General features: G+C 42.2%; 1 protein-coding gene across 1 annotated transcript in view; it reads left to right on the top strand.

Annotated features, from left to right (window-relative positions):
- The window catches only part of PCNX1 (pecanex 1), a 3,150,868-nt gene that overhangs the window by 1,087,077 nt on the left and 2,036,291 nt on the right, over positions 1-27,500 (top strand). The gene's annotated exons all lie outside the window — the stretch shown is intronic.

The raw sequence follows: 27,500 nt of genomic DNA, 5'->3' as shown, positions 1-27,500 counted from the left end.
TGTCTAAATCTACCTTATATAAATGGCTTTCTGATTGCATATCCTTTATATATCACACTGCAGACATTTCATTTGAGAACAAAGTCAAGGCTCATTCAACCAGAGCTGTTTCTACTTCCATAGCCTTTTTGGCCAGACTGCTCATTACTTCTATTTGTGCAGCTACCACATGGCTTAGGTCACATACCTTCATAATTCACTACAAAGTAGACAAGGCCTCTAGGGACAGGGCTTCCTTTGGTTCTTCTGTCCTTAGACAGGTACTTCCGTGAGCCACCCAAGATTGTGGTGCTGGGGATGCTACCCATCAGTACGAATGAAGGCGAGATTGACCAACTTCACATAAAGAAGTTATGCACTTACCATAACATTCCATATGAGTTGTTCTTCTCTCCTTCATTCTTACAACCCACCCCCATCCAGTGTCTGGAAGTTTGAGAGAGGCTCTACATTGGTTTTGGTTCTTCTGAGAAGTTTCCTCTCACAAGTTGTGTATATGATTTCCTTTCAGTATCTGATATAGCTTTAGCACTAGTTGGCAACAAACAAGATCTAGGAAAGATAGAGGTGCATGATAGGATAGGGTTTCGGCCTCGAGCTGTTAGAGACCTCAAGCTTTGCAATTTGGCCGACTCGGAGCTGAGGATCGGCTCCGAACCCATCAGTAAGAATGAAGGCAAGAAGAACAGCTCACATGGAACGTTATGGTAAGTACATAACTTCTTTATTCCTTCCTTTTTTATAAGGTAGAATGGGCATACCACTTATCCATTGTGAAAAGTCTTTCAGAGACCATAAATATCCCCAGTAAAATTTCAACAAATCTATTAAAATTGGACTATAACAATTATATGTTGCAAAATCCCCAGTAAAATTTCAACAAATCTATTAAAATTGGACTAAAACAATTGTATGTTGTTGCAAAATAAATATCTTCCTTTTTACAAATACCCTAAATTTATCATATTGACTACACCTTTCTCCACTAGACAATTCCCTACTCCATATTTCTTTACAAACTTATTCCAACACTTTTCAAATAAATAATTACAAAAAACCCTATTCTTAAACATACATATAGTTTTTTTTAATTTCCAGTGTAATCTTTATCATTATTGCACAATCTATACAAACGTACATGGGTGTGAGGTGGATGACAACTTTGTGCTTTACATATTGTATTCCACTTTCAAATATTCTATATACTGATGTTCTAATATTTTTTCCTCCACTGATATCTACTAGTACATCTAAATAGGAAACTATTTTGCCCACCTTCAACCCATCATATTCTAAACCAAACCTATTCTGATGTAGCTCCATCATAAATCCACCTACCTCGTCTTTCCCTCTTCACGTAAAAAAAATAAGGTTGTCAGTAAACCTGAAATACTTTATCACATGATTTTGAAAGAACTTTGTCCTATACACATATTCAACCTCAAAAGGCCCATGCTTAAATTTGCATATGAGGGGGCAAATTATGCCCCTATTGCTGTTTCCTGTTCCTGTCTATAAAGTTCTATCAAATTCAGAAAAATTATTATTATTTTTAAGACAAAATTCTATCAATTCAATGATGTATTCAGTCATGGGACTCTAACCTAGAAAAAAACCTTAAAGCCTTCACCCCGAATTGATGCTGAATACTGGTGTATAGGCTTTTAACATCTATAGTTACCCAGTACATATTTTCATTCCATTGTTAATTTTTCCTAAAAAATCAAACGCATCTTTTATGTACGATGGTAATGTTTGTACTTTAGGTAATAAATTACCAGTGTAAAAACTGACCTATTTTACATAAAAAGTATTCCTTTCCAGAAACTATGGTACAACCTGGGGGATTAACCAAATTTTTATATATTTTAGGTAGGCAGTAAAATTGGGCCATTTTACAACCCTCTGCATTGAATCTTCTTTTCAAATCTTCAGGTCTCATTTGCTGCCATCCAGCACAGGCGTGGTCTACTAGTCTCGAGCTCGTCTAAGGGTTGTTCTGTATTTTTGCTGCTTCTAACTCTTTATGTAGAATATAATACTTTACTTGTACAAAGCTGCTTGTTCTGTCCTTTCTGTACTTCCCTTCCCACACTTAGTTAGCAAGGGCATTAAGATCCCCTCCCACTCACCTCCTTCTCTCACTCTCCTCTTCATTTTATATTTTTATATATATATATATATATATATATATGTACACGTATATGTATATATGTATGTGTGTGTTTGTGTGTGTATATCTTGCTTTTATGTATATATCTATCCTAGACTGTTTCTGTAGTATGTTCTAGTTTATGTGCTTGTTCTCCTGAAGTGTGTGCATGTGTGTGTTTTGAGTGTTTCTGTTGGCCTAGTTATGGCTGAGAAGGCAACAGGTTAGAAGAGATGCCCCTCACGTGGGCACAAAATACCAAACTCCAATTCCCACAAGAAATGTGTGTACTGTCCTGGGCCAGGGGCACTTGAATGCTGAGTGCGACACATGCGCAGCATGTAATCCTCCCACCCTTTCTGATAGGGGGAATAAGTTAATTCTGAGAGGTCCGTTGCCTTCTGGGGCTTAAACCCCCCTCCAGGCCTTTGACCTCAAAAGAGCTCAAGAAGCGAGCCCTCTCACTTTCTTTGGGGGCTTTGTCGTTTAAGCTGAGAAAAGACGTAAAGTATCAGATCAGATTAATTCAGATCCGATACAGACCAAAACTTCCTCAGATCTGGGAGTCTCTTCAAATCTGACAGTTTCCAGACTAGTAGATAAATCTGCCCCTCAGATCCAGTCATCCTCTGATCCTACCAAGTCAGATCCCAGTGCAACCTCGGATCTGGCAGACATCAAACTAATACAGAGCTCTTCCCTGGTCGAGCCTTCCTCAGATCCTTAGACTTTGGATCCGAGGTCTCTAAGCTGTACACCAGGTCGAAGCAAGCCAACATCTCCAGCTTTGACTTTTCAGATTACACCTTCACCATCTTAAATCTAGGCATTCATCAGTATCCTCCCAGTCTTCTCTGAGCCTTTTTCAATGGAATGCAGACAGTATGATGAGAAGCTGTCTCTAAGTTCAGATCCAGATGGGGATTTTGCCATCTCCATCCCATTCTGGCTTCGTGAGAGCTCTAGTGCCAGTGATACAAGCTCCTCTTCCAATTTGACCTGCAGTCTCGGAATCCCAGGATCTGGTTCCCCTGAGAGAGTTGTCTAGTCCCTGAATATGCCTTTCTTTGACTCTGTTTCCTGGACTGACTCCATTCCAGTACCCACAGATCGGAGTGGGTCTCGGATCCAAGATGTCGGCACCGGTTCTGGGGGGTGGCTTCAGTCACAGCTTGGTTGGATCTGTCCATCCCCCATAGAGGCTTTGGCCTTCAGCAGCTATGGCCCAGCTCTGTCCGGAGGCTTCGGTTCTGGCATGGACTGCGCTCTTTCTCTGGTGGCTTATGCTCCAAGGGAGGAGAGGAGAGTTTCTCCTGGTCTTTCTGCCTTCTGGGTAGCAGAGAGTGCTTTCTCAAGTCCAGGATATGTGACCTCTCATCCTCCGGATTCTACCCTGTCGTCATCTCATCTGAGATTTGATTCCATCCATCCTGTCATTGGCCAGCCCCCCCCACCCCTCTGTAAGCCTCCAGACTACTTCCCACAGGAGTCCCCATTTCTTACTATTCTTCCCATGACAATCCCACAGAGGAGGTTCATCGGAAGAAAACTTGCAAAAGGAGGCAAGTGAACTCTCTCTCTTGGAGTCCTTAACCGAGGACACTGATTTTGATGAATGCGAAGGGTCTCCCAGATCTCCACCAGATGATGTTTCCTTCAGAGATATCCTTGAACTCCTGAGGGAAAAAGATGACTGGTCTTCCCAAAATCCTTCTTCCAAGAAAGAGTGTTTTTGGAGGCTTTCGGGCAGGCCTGTCTGTCTTGGGTGACTCTCCCTGCAGACAAACTTATCGAACTAGTTTCTCACTGGGTGTGGAAGGAACTGGAGACAGTCAAGCCAATCCCCAATCATCCTGATAAATTCTTGATTCCCCCTTCTATTGCTTATACTGGTAAAAGGGTGTCATAATTGATGCCATTTTGGTGTCGGCAGCCCTAAAGAAGGAGCTTTCTGAAGAGAAGCTCCTCTGTTTATCCTAAGGAGTCTCGGGCCTCCCGACATATTTGGAAAGCATGTGTATGCCTCAGTTACCTTTCTGTTGAGAGCTTTAAACTACGTGGCACATTTTACACGTCTGCAGAGATCTGGCCAAGGAGCTAACCATCTCTCTGAAAGAGACACTTTCTGAGGAAAACCTTAAATGGGTTTCTCCCCAATTGGTGACTTTCTTCCCTGGCAAATTCCTCGATGAGGCTCATCTTGCACTCTGCAGAAGGCACCACTGAGCAACCAGTACACTCATAGCCATTAGGAGACTTGCCTGAATGTGGTTTTGTGATTTTGTGGAACTCTTCAAGGCGTTGTTCATTAATGCCTCCTTTGATGGCTCCTCCTTGCTTGAACCATCTGTGAATGATCCGCTTACTCACTGTGAGAAAGATGGAAAGACCTTGTCTGTCATGTGGATCAAGTTTTCTACCCCTAAAAGGGACCTTTTCAAGGCATCGGGAGGGAGGGGGTTAAGCTTTGGTTCAGGACATCTCAAGGTCGTTTCCAGGACACACACACGGATACATTTTCCAGGGGCAAAGGAGGAGATTTGAAAGGTAGACACCACCCCAGAGGCGGTGGGGGGGGGGGGTCCTGCAGAAACAGGGCTTTAGGGAACCATTTACCTTTGAGTTCTAGCAGCACTACTGAATTGCTGCCCAACTGCCCATCTCTGGAGATAGTCAGGGGACTTCTATCCCTGCACCTAGATGCCTCGACAAACATTACAAAATAGGTGCTAAAAATAATATCCAGAAGTTTATTACATTCCCTTTTTCCTTTCACCTCCAAGTCCCACAAGGTTACTCCATGACATGCCACCCAGTCAGAGGGAATACGCTGTTTGAGAAGTTCAAAAACTTTTAGAGAACAGTCATCCCAGAGGTCCCATCCAAACAAGTAGGATACAGAATATTTTCTTGCTTCTTTTTGGTGCCAAAGAAACAGGGGACTTGGTTTCGGATCTCCGCAGTCTCAACCTATATGTCAAGAAGTCGAAGTTCCAAATGGTTACAGCATATAGTTACAGTTCAGTCCATTCTGCCATTCCTATGCAAGGACACTTAAATGTGCTCTGTAGATCTCCAGGATGCGTATTATCATGTTAAACTGAGCAAACGCTTTAGGAGACATTTGCAGTTTCAGGTGGGGGCCAATCATTACCAATTCAGAGCTTTGGTGTCGTCGCAGCCCCCGGGTGTTTGCCCAAATGCATGGCAGTTGTCAGTTCACCTGAGGCGGAAAGATTATAGGTGTTTAGTATTTAGACAATTGGCTCTTTACTGCACCATCATGGCATCAACTGATTCAGGCCAGGGATTACCTGCTACAGATCTTCAATTCCCTGGGCATTTCAATAAACTTGACAAAATCTAACCTGATTCCTGTGCAGAATCTAGAGTTTATAGGGATACAGCTGAACACTTCCACTCAAGTAGCTTCCCCTACCTTTGCATCGCACAAGTTCTCTGATGCAGCAAGTCCAGGACTTATTGCATCTTACTTCTCCTTCAGCACAGTTAGTTCTCAGAGCGTTGGGTTCTGTGTCAGCGGCCATCATTCTCGTTCCCGTAGCAAGATACTTTATTTGAGTTCCACAGTGGATTCTAGCTGTTCAGTGGTCCATTCTGTACCAGCCCCTATCTGCTCCTGTCTGACTAACTCAGATCTGCAGAAGGCATCTGTAATGGTTGATGCAGTCAAATGACCTACCATTGGGCAGGTCATTTTCTCTTCCCCCTCCAGTAGCTACAGTGACCATGGACACTTCCCTGTTCAGGTGGGGGAGACATTATCAGGGAAAGATGGTCCAAAGCACATGGTCCCAACAGAAGACCCACCTGCATGTCAGTGACCTAGAGATGACAGCAGTCCTTCAAACTTTCAAAGCCTTTCAGGACATTCTCCCTCAAGGGACGATTGCAATTCATACAAAAAAACATGCCAGTTGTGTAGTATATAAACAAACAAGGAGGAACCCGTTCTTACCCATTATGCAGAGAGGCCATGAGAGTTTGGGAATGGGTGGTCTCTTCCAGCCACTTTCTAATTGAAGTGCATATTCCCAGGAAAATCAGCATGCTAGCAGACAATCTCACCAAGTCCATTCTGACCCCTTACGAGTGGTCCCTCAGTCAAGCAGTAGCAAACCAGATTTTCAGCCGTTGAGGCCAGCCTTGCTGTGATCTCTCTGCTTCTCCCCGAAACAGCAAATGCAGCAAGTACTTTGCTCTGATACCCTAAAAGGGGAGTCAGTGAGGGATGCTCTAGTCCATGATTGACCTTTGGCTGGGTCTCCTTTATGCTTACCCCCCCCCTTCCCTTGACCTTGAAGTTTCTACAGAAAGCTAACAGGCTGAAGTGCTCAGTGATCCTCCTTGCCCTCTTTTGGCCTTGTCTGGTATTGTTCCCCTTCTTTATGGTCTCGCCTAAAGTATCCCCCATGAATACTGGATCCCAATCAGGACCTCATCTCCCATCCATCAGAGCATGAAAAACCCAGTCTCCACACATTCAAGCTTAACTGCATGGTTTCTCCACTTCCAGTGATTTATGTGAAAGTTCTGACTAGCTTCTCCAATTCGCAACATAATCTTGGCCTTGCAGAAAGCTTCCACAAAAAAGGTCTATAACAGTAAATGGAGAAGATTTACAATTTGGACATTGAAGGAGAATGAATATTGATCGATTTACAGGTCCTGCGTTGCCTAGTCTCTTTTTTTCCTGAGTTCACATTTTCATGACAGCACCAGTTTCACTACCATTAAGCTACAGCTGGTTGCCATTTACAATTTTCATTCAGGAAAGGGATCTTCCTGTATTTCCTCATCAAAGTTATGCAAAGCCTTTATGAGAGGGTATTTTTCTGCCAAGGCCTCCAATAAAAGATCCTTCTCTCCCTTGGAACCTTAAAATTGTCCTTCAAGGCCTCACTCAAAAACGTTTCGAACCAGCAGATAGTTGTGACTTTTCTTTCATGGAAGACTATTTTCTTGGTTACTATGACATCAGAGTAACTGAACTGCAAGCCTTGTCAGCCAAACCTCCTTACATCATTTTTCATAAAGACATAGTTTCCCTAAGAACTAGTTGCAACAGAATCCAACATTAACCAGTCCATTCAGTTGCCAGTTTTTTTTTTTTTTTTCCAAATTATTCAAACAAAGGAGAATACATGTTGCATCTTTTTGATCATAGACAATGGTTTCTATCTGCACAGGACAGAGAAGCACAGAAAATTTGATCAACTCTTTGTATCCTTTTCTGCTAAGCATTTTGGTCAGCCATTGTCCAAGTTTACTCTAGCTAAATGGATAATGGATTGTATTTCTTCCATTTATTCCCAACAAGGGATTGAATTGCCTCGTCCACCTAAAGCCCGTTCTATTAGATCCATGGCCACTTCAGTTTTTTCTTCTAGAACATCTGTTGACATATTTGCTGCAGCCACTTGGTTGAAGACCGTACATTTGTTTCTCATTATAAACTGGACATTGTCTCCAGAAGCAGGGCATCCTTTGGCTCTGACCCAACAGTGAGAAAGAATGAAAAACATAACATCAGATAGAGAAATTGTGTACTTACCATGACATGGCATCTGTGTTGTCCATTTTCATTCTTTCTCAAGAAGTTATCTAGAGGACTTTTGAACTCATAGGTTCATGGTTTGGGCTCCAGAATCTCTTGTTCTGCTCTCTCTCTCTCTTCTGGTGGTATAACTGTTAGGGCAGCAAATTTGATACGAGGATTTAGGGAAGGTATGATACATTATGGGAAAATAGATAACACACGTCAAGTTGTGGTAAATGCATAACTTCTGTTTAACATAAACCTGTTTTTGTGTAGTTTTTTTCTCTGTTTGCATTATAATGCTTGTATCAATAATAAAAAGGGAGAAAAAGGCGTCTGTTTACTTTACTACCTTTGTCACATACAAGAACTAAAAATGCTTTTATATAAAACAGCAATTTATATTGTTAAAATTGTCATAAAATACTATTAAAAACTTAAATTGTTTTAATTAGTTACCTTTTCCTTCCTCTTCTCCTCCCCTCATTGTTCTTCTAAACATTAATGACGAAGTGAAGCAAATGCCTTTCAGTTCCCCCCCAAGTTTAACAGCCAACAAAAGTCCAATGTTTCCATTTTTTTTTTTTGATACAGCTGTATTTCACAAATGCAATTGATGTTTTGCAGTCTCACACGTATTCATTAATTTCTGTTGCTGGTCTTCTTCCTATTCATCTCCACCTCCCAACTCCAGATTCTAGTTCAGTTCCAAGGCATTCCCAACATCTTCCTGTCAACTGCTGGGCATTTGTGTTTCTGAAGCATTTTCCTTTGGAACAGTAGTAAAGATTTCACTGGTAGAGTCTCTTTGCCTTATCAGAAGAACAAGAAGCAGAATCCTGTTCTGCTTGAATGTTCACCTTTGGTTGGAAAAATATTTGTATTTCCTGCTTAGCCTGTTCTGCATCATAAATGACTTTAATTCTCCAGGAAGAAGAAGACAGATGACTACAGCAGCTTGAATATCACACCTGCTTTTCGACATTCCCTGACTGCTAGAATAAATGTGTTTCTCTTCTGACTGATTTACAGTGAATAATCATTTTCCACAAACATTCTACTAACTCCAACTTGTAATACTTTGTCCATTTGCTTCACTTTTGTCAGGATCAACTCTCTGCTTGTAGGTTTTCATCTTTCCTTATACAGGTCTGGGCTGCTTTGACATGGGCAGGTTTGTAGCATACATACGGTGTGCCCTTTCAGTTAACAGTTCCTGCTGTGTAATGCCAGTCCAGTTGCTTATTTTCACCTTCATAAAATTATACCTTATATTTTCTCTGATACAGCAGGAAGTCTCACATTTTCCTTGTGCTTTTCCACTAATTCTACCATTTTTTGGAACATCTCTTGAGCAATTTAATACTCGGCCAGCCTTTTTTTCATTTCAACCTCTGATTTTGGCATTTTTATCAGATAATCTGAATGTTTGTGTAAAGTTTCTTCAATTTTTTTCCAGTCTTTTGTTATTTGAGTGGATATACTCCCCTGTGTGTTTAATTTATTTTAATGAGCTCTGAGCACATTTGACTTAATTTTTCCTCTAGACTACTGGAAACCATGTCTTGCACCAGAACTGGAGTCTGAACTACTTTTTACTGAACAGCTGCATGATTCTTCCTGCAGTGTACTTAATGGCCAGTAACTGAATTTATTAAACGTGAGAGTTTCTTGACCCTTCTCGTTCATTTTCTTTTATCACACTGGGGGGAATCTGAAATTAAGCTGTTAAGCTGTTAATCAGTGTACAGACATCTTGAAAGTCATTGCTCAAATTTTCTTGATAGTTTGGTGATATGGTTGTTTAATGAAGGAATGTGGAAAAGCTGCACTCATGCTGCTCAGACCATATAGAAACAGTTGGGACATATGTTGTTTAATTTCATCCCAACCCCATTTTCAGTCTGCTATCTTTAGTACTAAGTGGAACAAGTCTGGTAGGATTCCAAATGAAAGATGCCATGGAAAACTGAAGAAAAACTCAATGATTATAAATACTTCTTTTGTTCCATTTTTGCCTCCATTTTGGTGAGCAAAAGTATTCTCTGTTGAGCATTTTCCATTTTTAATTTTATACTGTTTACACAGATGTTTGTGAAATTGCTACCCTTCATAGAGGGTGGACTCACTGATGTTAAAGTGCCTTAACGGGCTAGGTTTCAAGGGTCCTCTCAAGTCATTCAGTTATGCTCTTGCATCCCTTGCTAACATCATTAACACCCACTCCTCTATGGACCATGAAATGTATAAAAAAATATAAAGGGGTCAGTTGTGAGTTCTTACATGACTTTAAAGTGCAGAGCTGACAGCTGGTGAAGCAGAGAAGGCTACCCTGCCTCTGGCTAAGATGGTATGTGTGGTATTCCTTTGAGGGAACATAAAATAGAGTAATTCAAAATGCTGCAACCAGTCATGTCCCTTTTTGTGCAAGAAACAGACCAGAAAGTTTACGGCATTATGATTACATAAATAATTTCTTAATTAATAATTACTTAATTCCTTTGTTCCTTTTGATGAGATAGAGAGAAGAAAAAAGCAGGGAAAAATGCAGCCATCTAAATCCCTTCATGTGTGAAGCAGTCTTGAAAGATTTCAGCTTCAACATTACGTCTGTGCTGATGTTCATCGTGCATACAGCTGCAGTCATAACAGATGGGTTCTCCTGCAGTCAGGCGGGTCCTCGGTCGGCCGAATTCCAAAGTCTAGGTCCGGCGTCGGTTGTCATCGCTTTCTTTCCTGACGTCAGTGCGACAGGGGTATATAAGACACAGCCGACGCCATTTTCTTCAGTCTTTTTTGCCGCGCGGTGCCCGAAGCAGAAGCAGTTCGCAAGTGCCGGTCGGCCAGCTCCTGAAATTACGAAAAATTGGAAACCGAAGTCTTCTTAAAGCTAAGTACTCCGCTGGGGAAACTTTTCTTGCCTCAGACAAAGTTAACAATTGTATTTCTTGTGGGAAGCAAATACCGCATAAGGATTTCCATTCCCTCTGTATACCTTGTTTAGGCCCAGACCACGACGCCTCGGGCTGTCGCTTTTGTGCTACTTTCAATAAACTCACTATTAAGCATCGGGCGGAGTTCGCCCAGCACTTTTTTGGTAAAGCTTTTGATTATAAAATGTTGTCGGAGACTCCGACTACCGTTTTGACCAAAAAACGCAAGGACAAAGACCGACACGCGAGGTCCGTGGCCTCCACCGACACCACGCCAAAACCGGCTACACGTGGCCCGGTTCTCAGCGAGGCGCCTACGCAGCCCCTGACTACCGACGACACTTCTCTGGCGGTGTCTTCTGTAACCGAGACCGCAGGTACCTCGGCCCATACCCTGACTACAGCTACCGAAGCCACTGTGAGTGTTGAGCCTCTTAATGTGGACAGGTCCACTTCCACCCATGGTGTCTTCAGACCCTCATCTTCCTTTTCCATTAAGGCCTTTACTAAATCCAAATCAGCCATGCATCCCAAGAGGCCTGTTGCACAGGGCCCATCTCCAGGCCCCATGTCTAAAAAGCAGATGCTCAAAATGGCTGAGGATTTAATTACTCTTAACAGGGGTTCCCAACCTCCTCCGGACAAGAGACCCAGAGTGGAGGAAGATTCTCCCTCTTCTGACCAGGGCTCCATTATTTCAGAACATTCTGATGAAGAGGAGCACTCGTACTCTCCCTTTGAAGATTCTGATGCAGAGCAGTCCATTCCTTCTGTATCTCCCCCAGAGGATTTTTCTTTCGGGGAAACCTTGCATACCTTGAGGGAACACTTCCATTGGGAAGGCCAAGATTTTTCAGATTCCAAGAAAATACTTAGGGAATTTCTTTTGCTACCTCAGCACAGACCTCTGGCGATCCCTCCTGTCCTGGACATACTTGATGATGTTTACTCGGAGGCTTGCCTTAATCCAGATTCCCTGCCTCCTGCCCCAGTCAAGCCTGATAGGTACTACAGAGTTCCTAACTCACACCAATTTCTTTACAAAAGCCATAATGCTGACCCTGAAACCATTTCTCAAGGCCCCAAGGGAATGAAGGCCTCTACTGCTAAGAACCCATTACCTTCCGAAAGAGAATCTAGATCCTTAGAAAGGTGGGGAAAAAAGGTATATACCTCGGCCACCCTAGCCATGAGGGCCTTAAATTGTCAGTTCCATATGATTTAATATCAGCAGTTTCTGTTATCACAATTAAGGAATAAAATGTCACAACCTGAACAACCAGATTTGAAGGAGTTACAGGATATGATGCATAGTGCAGAACAAGTGGGTAAACACACATTACAATGTGGCTATGATGCTCTAGAGGCCTCAAGTAGAGCTGCTGTTACAGGATCAGTCATTCGTAGACATGCCTGGCTTAGGGAACAAACCTTGCCTGATCATGTTAAAGCTAAACTTCTAGATGCTCCTTTACAAAAGGATGTATTATTTGGTACTAATGCTGAGGAGATACTACGGAAAATGGAAGAAAAGCTAAATCTATGCAAACTGTCAAAGCCTTTCTACAGGTACAACCACCACGTTTTAGCAGAAATTGGCCTTCAAAAAAACTGGTCCTTTCCAGCCACGGACAAGCCCCAAAGAGGTAGATACAGGCGCACAAGGGGCAGAGGACAATCTCAAGGATCATATAGAGGCAGACAATGGCAAACTCCAGCACCAAGAGGTGGCGAAGACAGTGCACAACAATACAGGAAACAAACCCAATGACTTTCCCCTTTGCATGCCAAGCAAGTCTCAGCTGGCAGCACCCTTGGGAGGAAAACTGACATTATTTTCAAAAAATTGGCATATTATCACAACAGACAAATGGATCCTGGACATTATAAACAGAGGCTACAGATTTCATTTTCACACACTTCCAAAAATGAGAGGCATGCCGAACCTGCCACACAATCAAAGGGCAGAGGCTCAAATACAAATTTCAAAGCTCATGGACGTGAAAGCTATTCAAGAGGTACTTACTCACGAACAAGGTCAAGGTTTTTATTCCAGACTATTCCTGGTACCAAGGAAGGGAACCGATTGGAGACCCATTTTGGACTTATCCATCCTAAACACATTTCTACTCGTACCAAAATTCAAGATGCTCACCTTACAGCAGCTTCTTCCCATGCTGGGCAAGGAGTCATGGCTGGTAACATTGGACCTCAAGGAGGCATACCTGCATGTCCCAATCAGACAAAACTGCAGAAGATACCTCAGATTTCTTGCAGGTTCAATCCACTATCAATTCTCTGCATTGCCCTTTGGTTTATCTACTGCGCCCAGAGTATTCACGAAATGCCTGGCATCAGTAATTGCCTACTGCAGACTTCAAGGGATACAAATTTACCCTTATTTGGACGATTGCCTGATCCAAGCGGACAGCAAACACATACTTCTGGAACATCTGGCTTATGTAACACGGTTATTGAATTCTCTGGGATACACAGTCAACAAAGAGAAATCCAGGCTAACACCATCTCAGAAAATAATTTTCCTGGGTGCCAACCTGGACACAAACACCCAGATGGCCTATCTTACGCCAGAAAAACAGGGGCAACTAACTCAGTACTTCAAAATACTAGCAAATTATACCAGGCTAACTGCAAGGAAAATCCTGCAGGCTCTGGGCTTCATGGCATCTTGCATTCTTCTAATCCCATGTGCAAAGTTGCATATGAGGAAACTTCAATGGTACCTAAAAAACCTATGGTCTCAACACAGCCACAGTTTGGAAACAATAATACCACTAATCCCATGTTTGCAAAAGGAATTTCTATGGTGGGCCCAAGCATGCCAAACAAACACAGGTCTACCATTCTGCAAGCCTCAAGCAAATCAAGTCATCACAACAGACGCTTCAGACTACGCCTGGGGGTCACACATGACAGACGGGTGCATTCAGGGCAAATGGTCACAAAAGGAAAAGCACCTTCACATCAATCAAAAGGAAATGCTAGCAGTGATAAATGCAATTACAGCTTTCAAGGACCTCCTGCATCCAGGGCAATTATTGATAAGAACAGACAACACCACAGTAATGTGGTACATAAACAAACAAGGAGAAACACATTCATACCCCCTGTGCAGGCTGGCCATGTCACTTTGGAACTTAGCTCTGGAATGGCAAATTGAACTTCAAGCACAGTACCTGCCAGGTTTGGAAAACACGCTGGCAGACAATCTAAGCAGAAATATGACAGACCCGCACGAATGGAAGTTGCATCCTCAAATGTTTACAAAGATAATCCAAGCGTGGGGAAGGCCAGACATAGATCTCTTTGCCTCCCACAGGAATCATCAATTGACAAAATTCTGCTCAAGGACATTCCATTCAAAGGCCTGGAGAGTGGACGCCCTTTCCTTCAGTTGGGCAGCACGGACAGTTTACGCCTTCCCACCTTTGCCTCTTCTGCCTAAGGTGCTCTTGAAAGCAAGAGCAGACAGACCGAAGATGATACTGATTGCTCCAGACTGGCCAAGACAACACTGGTACCCACTCCTGAGGATCCTAACACATTCTCCTCCCTGGACTTTACCTCTAATGCCTCTTCTACTGACTCAGCACAGCTACAAAACTCTTCACAGTCAGTTGAAAACACTCAATCTGGCTGCATGGAAAATTCCTTAACACCACAACAGACCCTACTCTCCAAGGAGGTGCAGGATGTCATTTTGGAGGCCAGAAGGCCATCTACTAGAAAGGCTTACTCCGCAAAATGGAAGCGGTTTTGCACTTGGAATGAGAAAAAAGGCCAGGATCCTAGAAAACTGAATTTACCTCAGATATTACAGTATCTAGCTGAGCTGTTGAACAGTGGACTTTCATTTTCCTCCATCAAAATCCATGCCTCAGCCATTTCTGCTGAATACAACACTGATCCACCATTATTCTCCCACCCACTCTTAAGACAGTTCCTCAGAGGGGCTAAGAATATAAGACCTCCAAGAAAACAACCAATTCCAGCCTGGGATCTTAATTACATTCTAGAAAAACTAACATTGCCTCCCTTTGAACCAGCTGCCTCAACAGATTTGCAATATTTGTCCTGGAAAACAGCTTTCCTTCTGGCCATTACCTCAGCTCGTAGGGTTTCGGAACTACAAGCCCTCATGGCTGTGCAGCCCTTTCTCATCTTCCATCAGGACCAGGTTTCCCTACGAACCAACCCGTCATTTATGCCTAAGGTAGTATCCAGGGTAGCTTTAAATCAGACCATACACTTACCTACCTTTTACCCCAATCCTCAAAACAAAGGGGAAAGGCTGCTACATTCCTTAGACATCCATAGACAGCTACGTTACTATTTGGACAGAACAAAGCCTTTCAGGAAATCAGAACAACTCTTTGTGTCCTATGCTGTAGGAGCTCAAGGGAAGCCAATTTCCAAACAGACTATTTCAAAATGGATAGGCCACTGCATACGGTTTTGTTACTCCTTTCATGGTAAATCTGTACCTGCAGGCATCAGACCCCACTCCACAAGGGCCACAGCTACCTCTGCAGCCTTCCTCAGAGGAGTCCCTGCCAAAGATATTTTGGAGGCAGCCACTTGGAGTTCTGTGCATACCTTCACTAAACACTACCACCTTCCTTTATACTCCAAAACTAGAGCAGGCTTTGCCACTGCTGTGTTGCAGGGCATTCTGGCTCCTCCCAGTTCCACCTAGTGCCTACCACCCTGTGCGTAGCTTTGGGATTCTACCCATCTGTTATGACTGCAGCTGTATGCACGATGAACATAGTACAGTTTTGTACCTACCATAAATGTAGATGTTCGAGTGCTAATACAGCTGCAGCCCAGGTTTCCTCCCTCCTTCCCCTCTGGGTACAGACCTAGTGGCTAACTCCTCATCTCACAACTTGATTGGGTTATCCTTCTATGGTGTATTTGCTTGCAACTACTGGTTTTTGATTATATTGCAATGCATGATTATATATTATATATATATATATATATATATATATATATATATATATATATATTTTGCCTTCCTTCTGGGGGCACCTGACATCTGGGGCAAGAAAGACTGAAGAAAATGGCGTCGGCTGTGTCTTGTATACCCCTGTCGCACTGACGTCAGGAAAGAAAGCGACGACAACTGACGCCGGACCTAGACTTTGGAATTCGGCCGACTGAGGACCCGCCTGATGGCAGGAGAACCCATCTGTTATGACTGCAGCTGTATTAGCACTCGAGCATCTACATTTATGGTAGGTACAAAACTATACTTTCCTTGCTCTTCTACCCTGTTTGCTTACTGCAAAGGGAAGGATGCTCCTTAGCAAGCGACTCTTGCCACTGGTGGAGTGAATGGGCCAGTCTTTTTTCCCAAGCAAGAATAAATGGGATCTAGGACTCTTAATTAGCCCAGGAGTGTCCCTCTCCCATCCCTGGTGATTGAATGGGCCAGGTACAGGTAGAGAAATTTCAGGCGAGTTCATGCAGTGAAGAAAATCTTATAGTTAGTTGCTTCCTCCTCCTTTTCTTACTCCAACTTAGTAATTACTAGTGCTTTCCATCTTTTCTGTTCACATTTTCCCCCTTTTTCTTTTCTGTCCCCTCTTCTGGCATGGCTAGCAAATTGCACCTCCTGTGAGCATAAAATCACTAACTCTGGTACCCATAAGGAGTGTGCATATTGTCTGGGCACTGCCCATTTGGAAGTGGATTGTTCTGTTTGTTTGGGGTTCAAGCCTTAAGTGACAGGAGGAATAAGATTGTTTTAAAAGGTTTGCTCCCTTCTGCTGTTGCTGTCTCAGTTGGGGCTCAAACCCCCCCCCCCCCGTTTGAAAAACAGATAAAGGAAAGCATGATTTGCCCCTTAAAGAAAAGGAGTCCAGGAAATGGACCCCGGATTATTATCCCCATTTGGCTCTGACCTCGGAGCCACTGGCTAGTGTCAACAACTTCGGATCTGACTACGTCAAAACTCAGGTCTCCTCTGATCCAATGACTTTTTGGCTGCATTCGTCCTTTTTACAGGAGACACCTAAAAGTTCTTCCAGGCCACCATCTACTACTTCATCACTTAGGTCTTCCAAAAACTTGTCTAAAGCACAAGTGGATAGGATGATGATGAAATTCCTCAGGGCTGAGATTCAAATGGGAGTTATTCTGGGTTTATATTCCATCGGACCTGTGAGCCCGCCCCATGTCAACATCACATCGCTTCTCGTGCTCCAGTCTGCCCTCAGATCTGAGATCTTCCAAGATGTTCTCATTGAATCTGAAAATCACTCATCATTCTTGGAGTCTTAACAGTTCCCTCGAGTCATCCGTCTCTGACCTCTTTGGAGCAGGAGGACTCTTGGAGCCAGAATGTTGGTGACGGCTCAGGGAGGGGGGGGTTGGGATTGACTCAGAGTCTGTTGGAGCCATTCTTGCCTCTTGGAGCTTCAGCATAAGATAGCTTGGCTCTGACTCTCTCTTCGAAGCAGGATTCCACTGGGTTACAGAGGTTGGAGCCAGAGACCCTCTGCCTTTGAAGTTGTGGAGTGGGCCTTCTCAATACCCCAAGAAAAGTCATCCTTGCCCATTTTGGAGCTACCCCCTCCACTGACTGTGAACACTGATCCTATCATGCCTTTTTCATTGCGACAGTCATCCCATTGCAGTTTTCAGCCAGTTCTTATACAAGACTTCTCACCTTCTTCTGATAATTTACTAGACCATTCCACTGATGAGGCCTCTAGAAAGAGAACATGCAAAAGGCAGCACCTAGATTCCTCTCAGGAATCTGTCAAAAAAGACGTTGATTTTGATGAAGGGGGAACTGTCTTCCAGATCTCTACCTGATGTCTGCTGTGGAGAGAGACTAGAAAACTCTGCTGTGGAGAGAGACTAGAAAACTCTGCTGTGGAGAGATGCTAGAACTTCTTAAACAGAGAGGTGGGTGGTCTTCTGATACCCCTTCCCAAGCGGAATCCATTTTTTTGGGGCCTTTTGAGGCTGTCCTGGCTATTTCTTGATTGGGCCATCTGGCTGATGAGTTCATCAAAATTATCTTGCGCTGAGTATGAAAGGAACCCTATACAATGGAACCTATGCCTAAGACACCCAAAAAGTTTTTTCTTCCTCCAAAAGATAGGGCCCACTAGCGTAAGAGAGGCCCCTATAGATGCCGTGATGGTGGCAGCAGCCACCAAGAGAGCTTGCAGAACAGAGCTCATCTGTCCACCCTCCTGATAGAGGATAGAGAGGGTGTTAGGTTTTGCAAATGCATTTATGCCTCAGCGACATTTGCCCTTTGGTCGCTTAAATATTTGACACATTTCACCAGATGACAAAGGGATTTGATAAAGGAACTTTCCGAATCCCTTTCAGGGTCCATGTCTGTGGAGGACCAGAAGAAAGCTTCTTCATAATTGGCCACTTGCAGTCCATCTCCATTGTGTCCACAAGGTTAATCTCTCATGCTGCTGAGGGTACCTCTAGGGCTTGTGGGTTCTGGCATAGCAGTCGGGAGGAATGCCTGGATGTGCTTTTGTGATTTTTGTGGAGTCCTTAAAGTTTCCATTCATCAGTGCTCCCTTTGAATTGTCTTTGTTAGGCCCTAAAGTTAAAGAAAAACTCTTCAGAATGAACAAGATTGAAAAAGTCTATCTGCACTTGGGATTCTTTTTATACTCCTTTGAGATCTTTTTCCAGGAATCGGCGAAGAAGTAGAAAGATGCATTTCCACAACTCCAAAGGTCTTTTCCAGGAGTCACATGGAGCTAGCTCTACCTGTTGAAGAGGTGGGAACTCTGGTGAAGATGCCACCTTTGTTGCATGGGTGGACCACAGAACCAGGGCTTCAGAGATGCCTTTTCTAATGCATCCCACCAGTGTACCTGAAGAATTACTGGTTTGCTGCATTTTTCTTCCTCCAGAAGCTTAGGCATCCATCACAATAGACACTTGGGTGCAGAAAATCAATATCCAGAGGCTGTTTCATACCATTTTCATAAATTCCACCAACAAAGATGAAGAAGATTCCCAATGTTCCACCCAATCAAGGGGGACTGCGGACTTGGAAATAGAAAAACTGCTAGTAAAAAAGTCATCCAAAAAGTCTCATCAGACCAACAAGGATCTGGAACTTACTGAAGATTCTTTAGTACCTAAGAGGAGAGGGGCTTGACAACAGTTCTGGCTCTTAGCAAACTCAACCAATATGTAAAATACTCAAAGTTCTAGATTGTCACTGTTCAGTCCATTTTACCCCTCATGTGAAAGGACGACTGGATGTGCTTGATAGATCGTCAAGATTCATGCTATCATGTCAAAATGAACAGGCACCCAAGAAGTTACCTGTGCTTCTGGCTGGGCACCAGCCATTAGCATTTCAGAGTACTGCACTTTGGTCTCAGCACAGCCCCCAGGGTGTCACCAAATGCATGGGAGTAGTAGCGGCTCACCTGAGACTGCTTAGATTCCAGGTGTTTCCATATCTAGATGACTGGCTCCTGACTGCCCCATCCAGGCATCTGTTGATTCAAATGAGGGATTACTTGCTCCATTTATCTTGCTTTTTGAGCATCACATTCAACTACACCAAATCACATCTTACTTCTACACAGACTGTGGAGTTCATAGGTGCTCATCTATATACGACCAACCAGATAGCTTCACTTCCTATAACAAGAGTTTGCATTCTCAAGTCTCAGGTCATAAACTTGATGTCTTTCCCATCTGACAGCAAAACTAGTCCTCCGGGCATTAGGATTGATGGCAGTCTTAACTCTGGCCCCATTAGCCAGGTATGTTATGCAGTTCCTTCAGTGGACTCTCAGTACAATGGTCTATACTTCTGTATCCTCTAAGCGACACAGGCAAGGTTTCTAAACTTTGCAAGAAGTACCTTCTTTGGTGGATAGATTCAGAGGAAGTTTCTTAAGGTCATCCCTTTGTTCTCCCTCAACCAGTAGTCACAGTCACCATGCACGCCACCAAAATTGGGGAGGGGGCAGAAGCATTTTTGGGAACGACATTCTAAGGTGCTTGGTTCCTAGAAGAGTTCAATGTGCATATCAGTGTGCTCGAGATGAGAGCTGTCCTACTAGCGTTGCAGGCCTTACAAGATGATCTACCTTTGGGGATGATTGTGATACACACTGACATGTCCATAGTCTGGTATATCAATAAATGTGGGTGGGGGTCCAGATCTTGCCCGTTATATTGAGAAGTAATGAGGGTGTGGCAGTGGGCAATCTCTTCTTGTCGTTTCCTTTTGGCAACAAACTAAATAAAAAAAAAAGTCACCAGTTGTAGAAATACTTCATGATAAATCTTGCAAGACAGACAGAAAAATGAGAGAACTTATGAACATATTTTAAGTATAAATAAATTGAAATTAGATAATGCTTTAGCAAGACATGTATTTGCCAACCAAGGGCACATTTTCAAATTTAGGGTTATTGACCAAATAACGGGATGATAGGGAAGGGTATACGAGCCTTCTAGTAGAAAAGCATGAAGTGATATGGCAATTATGGTTTGATGCTAGTAGATGGCTTTGTTTAAATGAAGTAGTGTCCATCTCGAGTTTATTAAAATTAAGAAGTCTTAAAAGGTAGAGTATAGAGTGTAGAGTATAGAGTAAGCTTTAGTGTTTATTTGCATGTTTGTTTATATGTTAATGTATTACTATGATAGTAAAATGACTTGTTTGGGGATTAATATATGTTAGTATAACCCGTAGCTAGTAATTTCCTTAGTATAAAATAAGTTATAAAATGTGTTGTTGATGTAACTTTTAACCTTTTAAAGTATTAATATATATTTGTATAGGTGTTTTTATAGGATATTATTGTTTAAATATCTTAAAATATAAGGTGTGTGTAGATATATACATATATATATATATATATATATATATATATATATATATATATATATATTCATAAAATTTTTATGGGATTAGTAAGAGAAGTCATTAAAGTGTATAATTAGAATTGGGTGCTGTTAATCGTTTGAGGGGGAGTGTATTTAAACTGTGATGAGTGTAGCAAACAATTGTCTGATGAAGTCCTGTGCAGCTACTGGATGAAAAGCGCTTCACAATAAAGGATTTATCACGAAGTATTTGTACGACTGGTGACATTTTTTTTATTTTATTTAGTTTGTTCTTTGGATTTCGTTTGTTTTTTCCTTTTGGCAGCACACCTACTTGGGAAAGCCAGTGTGCTTGCAGACAGACTAAGCAGATCCTTTTTGATGCCTCATGATTGGTGTCTCATGCAAACAATGGCAGAAGAGATTTTTCGCCAATGGTGGGGGTCAGTCTTTCTGCAGTCTTTTTGCATCTCCCTCCACAGGGTGAGTCACTGAGAGATGCTGTGGTCCACAATTGGACCTCAGGTCTCCTAAACACTTATCCCTCATTACCATTAATCCACAGACTTCTGCAAAAAAAAAAAAACATTCTGATTGAAGAACACAGTAATCTTCATTGCACACTTCTGGCCGCGACAGGTCTGATTGCCCTTCTGGCTTCATGTTGTTTTTCCTCCTTGAATACTGGATCCACATTCAGACCTTCTGTCTAACCTAACAGAGATGCGGCATCCAGATATCAACAGCCTCAAGTTAACCGCTTGATTTCTGTAGTTCCCGTGATGACACTGACAAGGCAGTCCAGGTTTTTTTTCCTAGTTTAGCAGATTTTTATCCTCGGAGAAGCTCTCCACTAAGAAAATTTACAAAAGTAAATGGAAAAGCTTCTCATTCTGGGCCCTTCAGAGAGATTTGGATCCTCACTCTGACCCAGTCTCAGCAGTTACTGATTTTTTGTCCTCCCATTTTTAACAATGGTGCGAGCTACTCTACTATCGAAGTTCATCTAGCGGTCATTTCAAATTTTCATTCAGGAGAGAAACATTCTTTACTGGCTTCCTCAAAATTATTCATGGCCTTCCTTAAAGATGCCTTTTTAATCAGGCCCCAGTTAAAGATTCTACCCCTCCTTAGGATTGGACTGTTTTTTTTACAGGTTTTTACCTAACCTTCCTTCTAACCTTCTGCTAATATTGATCTTAAGTTTTTATCCTGGAAAACAGTTTTTCTAATCGCTATTACCCCAGCTTGACGAGTATCTGAACGCCGTGCCCTTCCTGCAAGACCGCCATACTTGGTTTTTCATAAAGATGGTCTCTCTCTAGCACAAAAGCCATCCTTTCTACCGAAGGTTGTTTCCAAAACCAACTTTAATTAGGACATCAGTTTTCCCATGTTCTTCCCAAATTTCTGCAACAAAGGTAAATATATGTGCAGCATCATCTGGACATACATAGGCAGCTGAGGTTTTATTTATACAGCGTTGTCGCCTCACAGTTAGACGTTGCCCGTTCGATTCTCAGTTAGAGCGTCTTCTGTGTGGCGACATGCGTGAATGGGCATTCCTTCTTTGAAGGTTGTGCGTTAGGCCTGGCAAGCCAGCATGTAAAACTTTACTGTCAATCATTAGCGGACCGGAGTTCCGCTGTGGCAACCCTTAACCGGGAAAAGCCGAAAGATGCACACACAGGCTCTCGTAGCATCTGATGATTTGTCTTTTTCCAAGAAAAAAATTGGTAAAGCAGTTTATAAAGTGACTCTAGCCAAATAGTTAACTTATTGTGCATCCTTTGTCTGTAACTATAGAGGTTTAGCTTTATCCAAGCCCCCCAAAGCACATTCGATGAGATCAGTATCCACGTCATCAGCCTTTTGGCCAAGAGCTTCCATACATTATATTTGTGCAGCTGCCATTTGGTCCAGTGCTCATACCTTTTTTGCTCATTACAAGATAGGCATAGTATCTAGAAATGGGGCATTGTTTGGTTCCACTGTACTCTAGAATATCCTTCCATGAGGAGCAGCCAAGGTTTATCTAGATGGACACTGTGTCCTATCAGTTGAGGAATGAATGAAAATGACAATGTCAGACACACATTTATGTACTCACTGTAACGATGCATATGTGTTGCCTTTTTTCATTCTATCTCCACTATCCACCCTTCAACCCCCTTCCCTCTATGTTAGTGAGGCCTGAAGGATGTCTTTTTGGGAATTCACCTGTTCCCTGCTTTGAGTTCCAGCCTTTTTGTATGTCTTTATCTTGTATCCCTTTGTACTATAATATTGGCTACATATCTCTGAGAGGCAGCAAACTCAATCGGAGGAAAACCAGGGAAGGGCATTGTGGGTAAAGGGAGACACTCCTGAGTCTGGTAAAAGCGTTCAAATCAGATCAGAGACCCATCAGTTTAGGAAGAATGAAAATGAGCAACAAAGATCGTTGTTATGGTGAGTACATAACTTGTTTTCACCTACCCAAAACAAACAACATTCACACCATATTGCGTATATAACCCATTTTAAGCAAGAAGAATATCTTTAATAGTGAAATTTCTGTTAATTTATTTTAAAGAGGAAACATGTTTAGAAATATTATAGCCAACCCACAATTTCATCCCAAACTTACCCATTTTATACATCACCAGATTAACTGGTGCCCTGTTATTGTGACTATATACTAATCTGCCAGGTTTCTACCTCTAAAAAATAAATTTTAAGTCTGTCTTTAATAACTCAGTAAAACTGGATCTCATTTAAGAAACTCCCCACAGCTGGTATAGCAAATTAGCAGTAATTGAACTCTGTGTGCTCTGAACTGAACTGAACTCTGTTCAGTAACAGAATGCACATTTTACTTAAAATCATTCTTATAGTAATGTTTTTCTTCATTCTTTTTCACATCATAAACAGTAGTAGTATAGAATTATCCAATAAACTTTGTCTAGATATAACACCTCTTCCAATATGTTTATTTAACATAATTAATTTTCTAACCACAATGTAAAAAGCATTTAATAGATTGTGTTTCTGTATGAAAATCCATCCACTCACTATATATTATTCTCCAAATGGCAAAGAACTTAGTGCGTTTAGGATGGCAGTTTATGAAATATAAGTTATTTATAGTGTATCTCTCCTTCCTAAATACTTTAGTCTGTAATCCTGTTTTATGTCTGATAAATTCAGTTAATTTGATCATTTGAACATTCATAAATAACTTTGATGCAGCTCATTGTCAAAACCTTGAAACTCTTATCTTGTTATTACATAAAAATAATAAGTCATCACTAAGATGAAAACAATAAAATAGTATGAAAAGTGTTACACATCTGTTCCTCAAAAAATAGAATAGTATATTTGGAAGCAAAACATAGCATCCCCTTTCATTTGTGTTAAATTATACCATCAACTATAAAAAAGTTAAACAAAATTCTGAACCCCACAGGGATGTTTCCTGGAGAATTGTTTTCTTGGAGACAGTTTCCTCTGCTAGACGAATATGTGACTTGTAAACACTTGTACAAAGAACCCATCCTTGTTTTCCACAAGGGTAGGGTCACCCTATTTATGCAGTTTTCATGTTCAGGGAGGTAAACCTGTCCACTTCACTGTATTTCCCCATCACCCCAGAGCAAAGGAAAAAGGATCCTAAATTATGTGGACATTTTATAGACAGCTGACATTTACCCTGCATAGAACAAAGCAAATTAGAAACTCTGTTCAGTTGTTCATTTCACATTTATTGGCAGGGAGGGAAGGCCTATTTGCAAACAGGCCATATCCAAATGGCTAGCTTACTATATTTCTGTTTGGTACTCCTTTCACAGCAGGGGCGGCCACGGTGGTGCAGCGGTTAGCGTTGTCGCCTCACAGCAAGATGTTCCCTGGTTCTATCCTTGGCTGGGGTGCCTTCTGTGTGGAGTCTGCATGTCCTCCCTGTGGTCGCGTGGGTTTCCTCCTGGTGCTCCGGTTTCCTCCCACATCCCAAAGACATGCTGTAGGTGGATTGGACACTCTAAATTGGCCCTAGGTGTGTGTGTGTGCCTTCTTTGGAAGGTTGGGCGCTGGGCTGGCAACTCGACACTGTAAAACTGCCAATCATGAGCAGACAGGTGATCTACTGTGTCGACCCTTAACCGGGAAAAGCCGGAAGAAGACTCCTTTCACAGCAGGAATGTCCCTGGTCATGTTAGCAGCCATTACATTATGGATATTACATCCAACACTGGTTTTCTTTGGGTGAGAGATCAGTACACAGTCCACCCTGTATGCAGCTACTTTATCATTTCAGTACAGGAAGTATTGCAGTGTGGTACTGTGTCCAAGCCCATAGTGTGGCTTGCTACGGCCATTATGCAGGGATTGCTACAGCCATGCCTTTCTAAGTGACAACCAACTACTTGTCGATGAGCCGTGGTAGTCTTCCTAAGAGTTTAGTACAACAGTTAAGGTTACTATAGTTAAAGTTTCTTAGGAACCTAATATAGTTGTAGATGTTCAAATGTATTCACTCTTGCTGTTCCAGTTTCCTCCCTCCAGTCTGTCTCTTCTGTAACCTGTATGTATCATTTGGTGGGGTGGGAGGGTTTCTTTGTCATCTTCCCTCCTGCTTTCCCTTTGTGTTCCCCTGACCATGCATCCTTCCTCCTCTTTAGGAATGACTTAGAATGTGGTGAGGCAGCTTAGAGATTTTATGGTTGGACTGCTTCTGTGAAGATTACTGTTATCAGACCAATATAATGCAGCTTTTTAGGCAAGAAAGAAAACTGAAGTGTCCTGTTGGGGAGGATGTCTGCCCGGCCAGGAAGGGTGAAAAACTCAAAGCTGGGCCAACTGTCAGGTCTTCTGTGGCGGTAAGTCCCAAGAATCATTGCTACAGCAGTGAATATACTTCAACTTGTACAGTTATGGTAAGTTTCTAACTCCACTGTTATTGGACACTACAGGATTGTGTTTCTCAGTGTGGGTGGGTGTTTGTGGGTGTAAGCCATGAGGGTATGAGAATGGGGTCAAATTGTATTAACGCAGCCTGTGTGCAGTTTTGTCCCCAGTACTCTGGCAAATGTATTTAGCCACTCTTAGGTTAGCTCTGTGAAATGTAATATTTTGGTAGCAGGCGACAGTCTGGTTCTTAAGAGGAGACTATTTCTCGAGTGGCTATTTATAGAGAGCTTTCAGCAGTAGTAGTAGTTGTAACACTGTTTTTTGTGCAGTGCTGGGAATGAGCATGCCTTTTAGATGAAGCAAAATTTTATGCAGAACTAGAAATGATTATTTGGTATGGCATTAATTGCTCTGTTTACCCATATCTTCAGCATCACCACTGTATTTACTTTGGATATCCCTCTTTAAGTCAGGCCATCCTTCCTTCAGGGGAAATTGAACTTTGAGGGACTTGAATCTAAGGAGTATGTGTTGGCTTGTTGAATATAAGCAGGAACATGAAGTCATTTGTGGATTAAGTTCCTTAATGTGTTGTCTACCATTCAAAATTTCCTTCCATTTGCTTTTCAGAACCTGATGAGAGGAGGGATGCAGAGTGCATTATAACTTTGAGCAAGAATGTAACCCTGGTAAAGCTGCACCCAACCTAATCAGGATTCAGAGTTGCTAGTGACTTCCTTTTCTTTCCCCAAATACTGTCCAAAAGCACTGCAGCCCCTTCCCTAATGTTGGAGGCCTGTTATACAAAAAAATATTTTATCTATGTGCAGGTAGATTAGCCTTCCTTTGTAACAGCTTGCGATGATGTGAAAAAAAACCTGGTGTGCTCCCTTGTTAGAGGGGGAGGTTGCCATAACAGTTAAGTTGTCTACCTTACAGACACAAGGTGCAGGGTTTGATTCTCATATAGGGTAATTGGATATTCTTAAAATGGCCCGCAGAGCAGTTAACTTAGTACAAACCTAAGGGGTTGGGAGGGTGGCCTAATGGTTAAAGTGTTTGCCTTACAAACAAAAGGTGCAGGGTTTGAGTCTCACAAGGGATAATTGACTAAGCTTCAAAAGGGCTCGCAAGGGCAGATAGCCTAATACTAACCTATGAACCTCTGAGTGAATATAAGAATAATTTGCATATTCTCTCCCAGAGATTGCTGCTACTCTGGAATAAACTCCCAGTTCATGTGAAGCAGAGCTCCTCACTGATCTTTAAGTGCAGCTTGGGGAAGTGGTTGGGAGACTCCAAATTCACCATGCGAATGGCACCCATGTCCCTCATGGACAAGGGGTAGTTGGTGTTTATAATAGATGTGCTCTGCGAATTATGTCCATCTAACCAAAGTCAATTGAGGCAACTCGAGATTGACATGGCAAGGCTTGTAAGGCTCCTAGGACTGCTTAACCTCCTATGAACCTGTAAGCTGACCAAATTATAAATGACAGTAAGTAAATGTTTCTTCTATGTGACTGCATGCAAGTGAGCTAATTTGAATGACTGGTAAGAGTTGTAGCATCAGAAAATGAAAGGTAGTATTAAAAGGAAGGCTCATTAGCAAAAAGAAAGTAGTATTAAATGGAAGGCTCATTAGGAAAAGGAAGTAAATGTACAGGATTTTTTTATGTGTACTCTGTAGATTCAGTGACTAGTTCATCTCTGCTCTGTATCCAAATGTCAAGCATCTTGGTATTGCATACAATGATGCATTTAGTGTTTAGCTCTGGAGAAATGAAAGAGAGAGTATACCAAATGCTGCTCGTCCATCATCAGGCTTTGCACTGGAAAGTGATGCATCCAACAAGGAAACAAAATGCCCATCTCTTCTCCCCAAAGGATAGTTATAGAAACACTGAGCTTGATCTGTGTTTGTATTATTAATGCCACCAAAAGTTAAACTGTGTCATCAAGCATGAACTCGGTCACTAGTGTGTGTAATTAGTGTTGCTGTTGACTTGTCAGTCTGCCTTGAGCGAAGCTTTCTTTAGAGAGTCATGAAAGGTTGCAGCTGATAAAAATTTAAATGGCTAATGGTACATAAATGTTTTAA

Source organism: Protopterus annectens, chromosome 6.part0 (genome assembly GCF_019279795.1).
Source record: "Protopterus annectens isolate FY-2018-M chromosome 6.part0, PAN1.0, whole genome shotgun sequence".
NCBI classification, from domain to species: Eukaryota; Metazoa; Chordata; order Ceratodontiformes; family Protopteridae; genus Protopterus; species Protopterus annectens.
Note: the sequence above shows the minus strand (reverse complement) of the source record. Positions and strands in the feature narration are given on the sequence as shown.